This window comes from Misgurnus anguillicaudatus, chromosome 6, assembly GCF_027580225.2.
Source record: "Misgurnus anguillicaudatus chromosome 6, ASM2758022v2, whole genome shotgun sequence".
Classification (NCBI taxonomy): Eukaryota; Metazoa; Chordata; class Actinopteri; order Cypriniformes; family Cobitidae; genus Misgurnus; species Misgurnus anguillicaudatus.
This window is the reverse complement of record NC_073342.2, coordinates 12077610-12084828: the sequence shown is the minus strand read 5'-3', so window position 1 is coordinate 12084828 and position 7219 is coordinate 12077610. Positions and strand designations below refer to the sequence as shown.

The 7219-nt window shown below is 48.6% G+C and overlaps 1 long non-coding RNA gene across 1 annotated transcript; it reads left to right on the top strand.

Moving 5' to 3' along the window:
- The first annotated feature begins 1243 nt into the window (after positions 1-1243).
- LOC129434089 (uncharacterized) lies at positions 1244-2813 on the top strand. Its single transcript, XR_012370008.1, has 2 exons — positions 1244-1939; positions 2028-2813. It is a non-coding gene; the product is annotated as an uncharacterized lncRNA (long non-coding RNA).
- Positions 2814-7219: the final 4406 nt, after the last annotated feature.

The following is a 7219-nucleotide window of genomic DNA, read 5'->3' as shown; positions in this document are numbered from 1 at the left end:
AGTTTTCTTCTTCCCCAACTACCTCATGTCTGGCTCCTCTAGAGCACAGCCCCATCTCAGGGCACAAACTGCTTCCTTCGCTCCTTACAGCACTACCTCACCTTTTACCTTTAAAAACTCCCCGCTCTTCTTCAGAGTACAATTTTCTCCCTTCCCTACATATTGGCAGCAGCAGATTTTGCTCCCCCGGAGCCCCCTATATTCTTCAAACTACAGCCTTTGGGTCCAGGCCTCTGCCCCACCTCATACTATCCTTCTCAACCTCTTCACAGCACTTCTCAACAGTGCCCGCTCTCCAGAGCTGCCTTTTTCAATTCTACCCTCTACTTCAGCATTTTCCTCAATGAGGGCCAGCACCTCGCCTTCTCAAGCCAGCCTTCTTTGGGGAATTGTTGTTCAGGCGGCTGTCCTGCACCACCTGCTCTTTTTGGGGATAACCCGGGTCAGGGCACGCCCCAGGCCCGGGGCTCCTTCCCCGGTCAAGGGACGAACGTTCCGAACTCGGGGGGTATTTCCCGAGCTCGGAACCTTCGCCCCGGGACAGCACGCCACTCACGCATATTAGCAGTCCCACTTTATTGTCAGTGAGGCGAACTCGTAAAATGATGTTTTATATAAACAAGGTTTGGGAGGAGCTGATCAGTCAATGAACTCGGCTGGCTTTCAATCATTAATCAATGAACATGGCTGGCTCTTAATCACTAATCAATGAACTTGGCTGGCTCTCAATCACTAATCAATGAACACGGCTGGCTCTCGATGATTAAGCAATGAACACGGCTGGTTATCAATCACTAATCAACACAACAACTTAGTACCAGCTCTATAAATAATCATAGAGTCCTTACCCTCAATTCTCTGGGACATTATTGCAAACCCACCTCCACCCCTTCGCCTCACTATGTACATTTAGCTCAGCACCGGGGATAACCCGGGTCAGGGCACGCCCCAGGCCCGGGGCTCTTTCCCCGGTCAAGGGACGAACGTTCCGAACTCGGGGGGTATTTCCCGAGCTCGGAACCTTCGCCCCGGGACAGCACGCCACTCACGCATATTAGCAGTCCCACTTTATTGTCAGTGAGGCGAACTCGTAAATATGTTTTTAAGCAACTGAAAAAAGCACAAATGTCAGTGCATGTCAAAACTTCCCCAGGGCCCTAAAAACCCCTTAGACCCCAGAGGGTTAAAGACATTAGGGCTTTATTGTATGCAGTGTGCTGTGTGATGGTTATTGTGTGCATTAAAATATAGGCACTTTGAATTGTAGTGGGTATTTACTGTACATTAAATTTATAGTGTTACTTTTTTTTTTTTAACTGCCCTATTTAACTCTTAGAGATTTATTCATGGACAAACCTGGCAACTTGTTTCCTGTTTTATTATTTTGCCCATATTTGGTCTGTGCTTCCTCCCCTGTTAATTTGACCTAATTTTGTTTATTGGGACTCATTGTTAAGCTCCACCTTTTTGGCCATATTTGGTCTGTGCTTCCTCCCCTGTTAATTTGACCTAATTTTCTTTATTGGGACTCATTGTTAAGCTCCACCTTTTTGCCCATATTTGGTCTGTGCTTCCTCCCCTGTTAATTTGACCTAATTTTCTTTATTAGGATTCATTATTATGCTCCACCTTTTTGCCCATATTTGGACTGTGCTTCCTGTCTTTGATGAATTGTTTTATTGTCTCTGTCTTGCTGCTGATGATGACAATTAGCAACCAATTGCCAAACAGCTGGACCTGCTTAAGTGAAAGGGTATAAAAAACTGTTTCTTTGGGAGAGGACGTTGGTTTTTGTTTTGAGGGTGACGTAGATGTTTGCTGCCATGGTGTAATACACTCTCCTGCCTTGCAACGGAAGTTTGGGTTCCCAGGACGTTTGCTGAACAACGGTGCACTGCTCTGGATTTCCTCAACGCTCTCTAATGTTGCCTGAAGGGCCGTAAATATATTTTTACTACTGCACCGTGTACATGTGTGTCGATTTGCTGTCTGTGGGGTTTGTGTTCATTGTGGTCGCTTGCTTCTAGCCCCAGCAGTACCTACCTGGTAGTTCCAGCGGCTGGCGTCGTCCTGAAGACTGTGATTTTCCTCCAACCTCCCTCAACGCTCTCTAATGTTGCCTGAAGGGCCGTAAATATATTTTTGTTACTGCACTGTGAATGTGTCCATTTACTATTTGTGGTGTTGGTGTTTATGGTGGTCGCTTGTTTCCAGTCCCAGAAATACCTATCTGGTCGTTCCAGCGGGTGGCGTTATTCTGAAGACTGTGGTTATCCTCAAACCTCTCTCAACGCTCGCTATGGTTGCCCGAAGCCTCTGCAATACCTTTCCTGTGGTCCCAGTGGCGGCTTTGTCCTGAAGACAGTGGTTACCCTCTAACTTCTCTCAACGCTCGCTAACTTCGCCTGAAGGGCCGTAACTATATTTTGTCGTACTACAGTGCAAGTGTGACCTCTGCTGTTTGTGGTGCTGGTGGTTATTCTTGGTGCTCTCTTCTAGCCTCTGGATTGTCCCGTTGGTGATCTTGGCCCAGTGCTGCTGCGAGCCTGCCTTGGCTACCCGGAGTCTTCCTCAACGTTTGCTGCTTAAAGTACCGTCACTTTCTCTGGTGGGTCTGACGACTGCCGTGACCTTCTGGACGTATTTGCTCGATTATTTGGAAGGACAGCTGGGCGGATTGCCGAGGAGCCACCGAACCTTAACCCCGCCCCCATTTGCTATAAAGACTTTATTTTAGTGGACTTTACCCTCCATAATAGTGTTTCCTATTTAATGCTTTCTAGCCTATTAATAAAAAGTATTTTTTGCATTTATACACTGACTGTCTGTTTTGTTTCCGTGGCTGGGACCTGAGTCATTTTATTGTCACTAGGTGACAGTCTTTTTTCTGGCATAGTCGGCAGGATCCCAGCAGCGGAACACAACAGTCATGTCTGATCCTCCTAGTAGTGCAGCTAATCAAGAGGCAGAGGGAAATGGGGCTAGAGGAGGTAATCAGGCAGCAGCCCATTTGTTGGTGCCATGGTTTATGGGGGGGCCATGGATACCCCATTTTAGTGGGGAGAAGGGAAAGTTTAATTCATGGAGGTCTCAGATAGAGGCTATGCTAAGGGCACAAGGGCTAACCACACAACAAGGGGTGGATTTCCTGTTGGCAACTCTAGATGGGGAGGCAAGGCGGCAGGCACGTTTATTTAAGGCAGAGGAGACTGTCGATACCAAGGCATTGCTAGACGCCCTACAGAAGAGGTATGGTGATGGAGCAAGTCGAGCACAGCGACGGTCAAGGTTCTTTAGCTGTAGGCAAGGTCAGGATGAGGGAGTGGAATCTTTTATCTTAAAGTTACGGGAACTCTACTTTGACTGGCAAGGACGTGAGCCAACTCAAGAAGAAGAGGGCGAGTACCTGTTAGACCAGTTCACCTTGAACTTAAGACCAGGCCCAATTCAGCAAGAGATCCATCGCCAAGTGCGTCGCAACCCACAGTTGACATTTGCCGCTGTCTGTACTGAGGCTATAGCACTCCAGCAAGAGCAACAACATGGAGAAGACCATGCCTGGGTTAGATGGGCTGCTACACCTACAGCTGTGGCCTCACCAGTCCACACCCCAAAATGTGACACACCTGACATGAGCCAATTAAAAAGCGAACTCCAGGCAGAATTGCGCAAAGAAGTGGCAGAGCAAGTGAAGGGTTTGAGTGCCTCCATTGTTGAAGAACTCCGCAGACAGATATCACCTACTCCCCAATGACTAGTCAACCCACTGTTCCATCTTTGTCTGCCAACATGCCCCAACTGCCCGTCGGTCCAACTGTACGTTCAAAACCTCAACAGATACCACCAGGCAGGGGGTCCTTCCAGTGGGATACTGAGGGGAGGCCTATATGCAGGGACTGTGGAGGAGTGGGGCACATCCAGAGGCACTGCCCAAATCGTCGCAGGTCAAATTCGGGTTTTTAGCCCCCCCTGCCACCAAGGGACGTGTGGCAGGGACAGTCGCTCACTCTGCTGGAGTGACGATGAAGTCCCAGCTTATTGGAGAATGTCCACGTGTTGAGGTGGAGGCTAATGGAAAAATAATTTCTTGTGTCCTTGATATCGGCTCCCAAGTCACTCTGGTGAGTAAAGCCGCCTTTGCAAAACATTTTGGGAATATTGACATAAATTGCGCTTATGATTCTCCCTGGCTAACCTTACGAGCTGTTAATGGGTTACAGATACCATAAGTTGGCTATGCAGTTGTTGATTTTGCTGTTGGGGGCATCCAGGTTCCACAGAAGGGAATGGTGGTGGTTGAAGACGGGTGTATGGGAGCAGACCATTCCATTCTAGGGATGAATGTAATTGCACACTGCTGGGATGAACTGGCCAAAGGCAAACACCCTGGGTTAACCGCTTTTAAGTCTCTTGTGTCGCCTGTAGCAGGTCAAGCCTGGGAACAAGCTTTCTCGGTCTGCCAGAGGGTGACAGCTGAAGGGCATGCCATCCCCTTTCAAGGAGTTGCTCGACTACCCCGACAACCACCAGTTGTTATCCCCCCTGAGTCTGAGATGGTGGTATGGGCTCAACTTCAGGAGGGAGCCCCCAAGACAGTCTACAATGCATTAATAGAACCCTTTGAAGATCAAGATGGGGAGTGGTATGTAGCACGGTCTCTAGCAGTGATAAGCGGAGGTAAGCTGCCAGTGAGAATGTGCAATCCAAATCCATATCCAGTTGAGGTCCCACTGCGTCGACCATTGGCTACGGTAATGCAGATTAATGAGTGTGATGTCAAAATGGGACGGGAGTTAGTGGTCCAGCCTGACTCTTCTGGAGCAGTGGAAGTGGCAATTCGAGCAGTTTCTAACCTTTCTGAACCCTCTACTCTTGCAGATTCTGTACTGGCTATTGAGGGAGATGGCCTGAGTCCAGATCAACAACAACGAATTCGGCAGCTTCTAAGGAAGTGGAACAGTGTGTTTGCCGTGCATGATGATGACTTTGGCAGGACCAATGCAGTACAGCATCAGATACCTACAGGTGCTGCTCCACCCTGTCGTGAACGCTATCGTCCTGTTCCCCCAACGCTTTATCCAGAACTAAGGACCCTTTTACAAGGCATGCTAGACAGTGGAGTGGTACGTGAAAGCTCTAGTCCATGGGCGGCACCGGTAGTCCTGGTTAAAAAGAAAGATGGCAGTTGGAGGTTCTGTGTGGACTATCGTAAGCTCAATGCAATTACTCACAAGGATGCATACCCACTACCTCGAATCGAAGAGTCCCTTACTGGGCTGAAGAAGGCCCAATGGTATTCCACACTCGACCTGGCTAGTGGGTATTGGCAAGTTGAGATGGACCCCCAAGACCGCCAGAAGACCGCATTTACCACACCAATGGGACTCTATGAATTTGACCGTATGCCTTTTGGACTTTGCAATGCTCCAGCAACCTTCCAGAGGCTCATGCAGAGGTGCCTGGGGTCTATGGCGCATGACTTCTTATTAATTTATTTAGATGATGTGGTTGTGTTTTCCCCTGACTTTGACAGCCATCTTCACCACTTGGAAGAGGTGTTTCGGAAGCTGTATGACCATGGCCTGAAGTTGCAACCAAAGAAGTGCAAGCTGTTTCAGCAACAGGTAACCTACTTGGGCCATGTAATCAGCAATCAAGGAGTAGCAACTGACCCTCAGAAGACCGCTGTGGTGGAGGAATAGCCTGCTCCACGAACAATCAAACAGGTGCGTTCTTTTCTGGGCTTTGCGGGGTATTACAGGAGATTTATTCAAGGATTTTCTCAACTTGCTGCCCCTCTTCATGCCTTGTTGAAGGGAACGGCCACTGCTCAACAGGGAAGAACCCAGGTGAATTGGACCGAAACTTGCCAGGACTCATTTGACAGGCTAAAAAAGGCCTTGGTGTCAGCCCCAGTCCTTGCATATGCTGACTTCTCTCTACCTTTCCGATTGTTTACTGATGTCAGCCTGAAGGGCTTGGGAGCAGTACTGGCCCAAGAACAGGATGGACAAGAGAGAGTCATCGCTTTTGCCAGTCGGAGTTTGCACCCCACTGAAAGAAATGATCAAAATTACAGCTCATTCAAACTTGAACTTTTAGCCCTGAAATGGGCCATGACAGAAAAGTTTAAAGATTATCTGTGGGGGGCCACCATTGACGTCTTTACAGATAACAGTCCGCTTGTACATCTAGCAACTGCCAACCTGGGAGCTGTGGAACAACGTTGGGTGAACCAGCTGGCCAACTACCAGTATACCATTAAGTTTCGCCCTGGCAGAACTAATAAAAATGCTGATGCCCTTTCCAGGCTGCCAGCCGAATGTGTTGATGCTGTGGTAGGGATGGTGGCTGAACCTGCCGATTTGGCCCATCCTGTAGAGGACATTCATCAGACTTTGGACCGGTGGTATAACTGCCAGTTTCAAGATCCAGGGCTGCAGCTTCTGCGGACCTGGAAGGCTACAAATACACTTCCACCACCTCATGAACAAAAAGGGGCTCCTCAACAAGTAAAGCGACTCCTGCATGATTGGGAACGTATTGTAATTCGTGACAATCAAATGCAACGCCGATACACCGACCCAAGAATGGGTGAAATACACTGGCAAGTGTTGGTCCCAGAGCAAGAAACACGAGAGTTATGGCAACAGTATCATGAAAGTTTGGGCCATCAAGGAGCAGAGAAGGTCTGGTCAGTTTTGAGGAGACGATTCTATTGGCCAAATATGGTGAAGAGCATGGAGACTTGGACGGCGACCTGTCCTCGATGCCTTAGACAGAAGTCTGGACCTGAGGTAAGAGCTCCCCTGGTACCTATTTCCACATCCTATCCCTTTGAGATATTGGGAATTGATTACCTGTCATTGGGGAGACCTGGGGACCCTTTCCCTTATATTTTAGTTATGACGGACCTCTTTTCCAAGTATGCCTTTGCAGTACCAACCAAGGACCAGTCTGCGATTACTACAGCCAAAGCCCTGTACAGTGCTGTGATTCAGGTGATGGGGTGCCCCGAAAGGATCCTCTCTGATCGTGGGGGGGCATTTGAGTCAGCTGTAATGGAACAACTGTGCCAGTTGTATGGATGTAAACAGTCCCGAACCACCCCTTACCATCCTCAAGGTAATGGTGCCTGTGAGAGGTTTAATCAAACTTTGTTGTCTCTCCTTAGTTCTCTTTCGGAAGCTGATCAAAATCACTGGCCACAGAGTCTTCC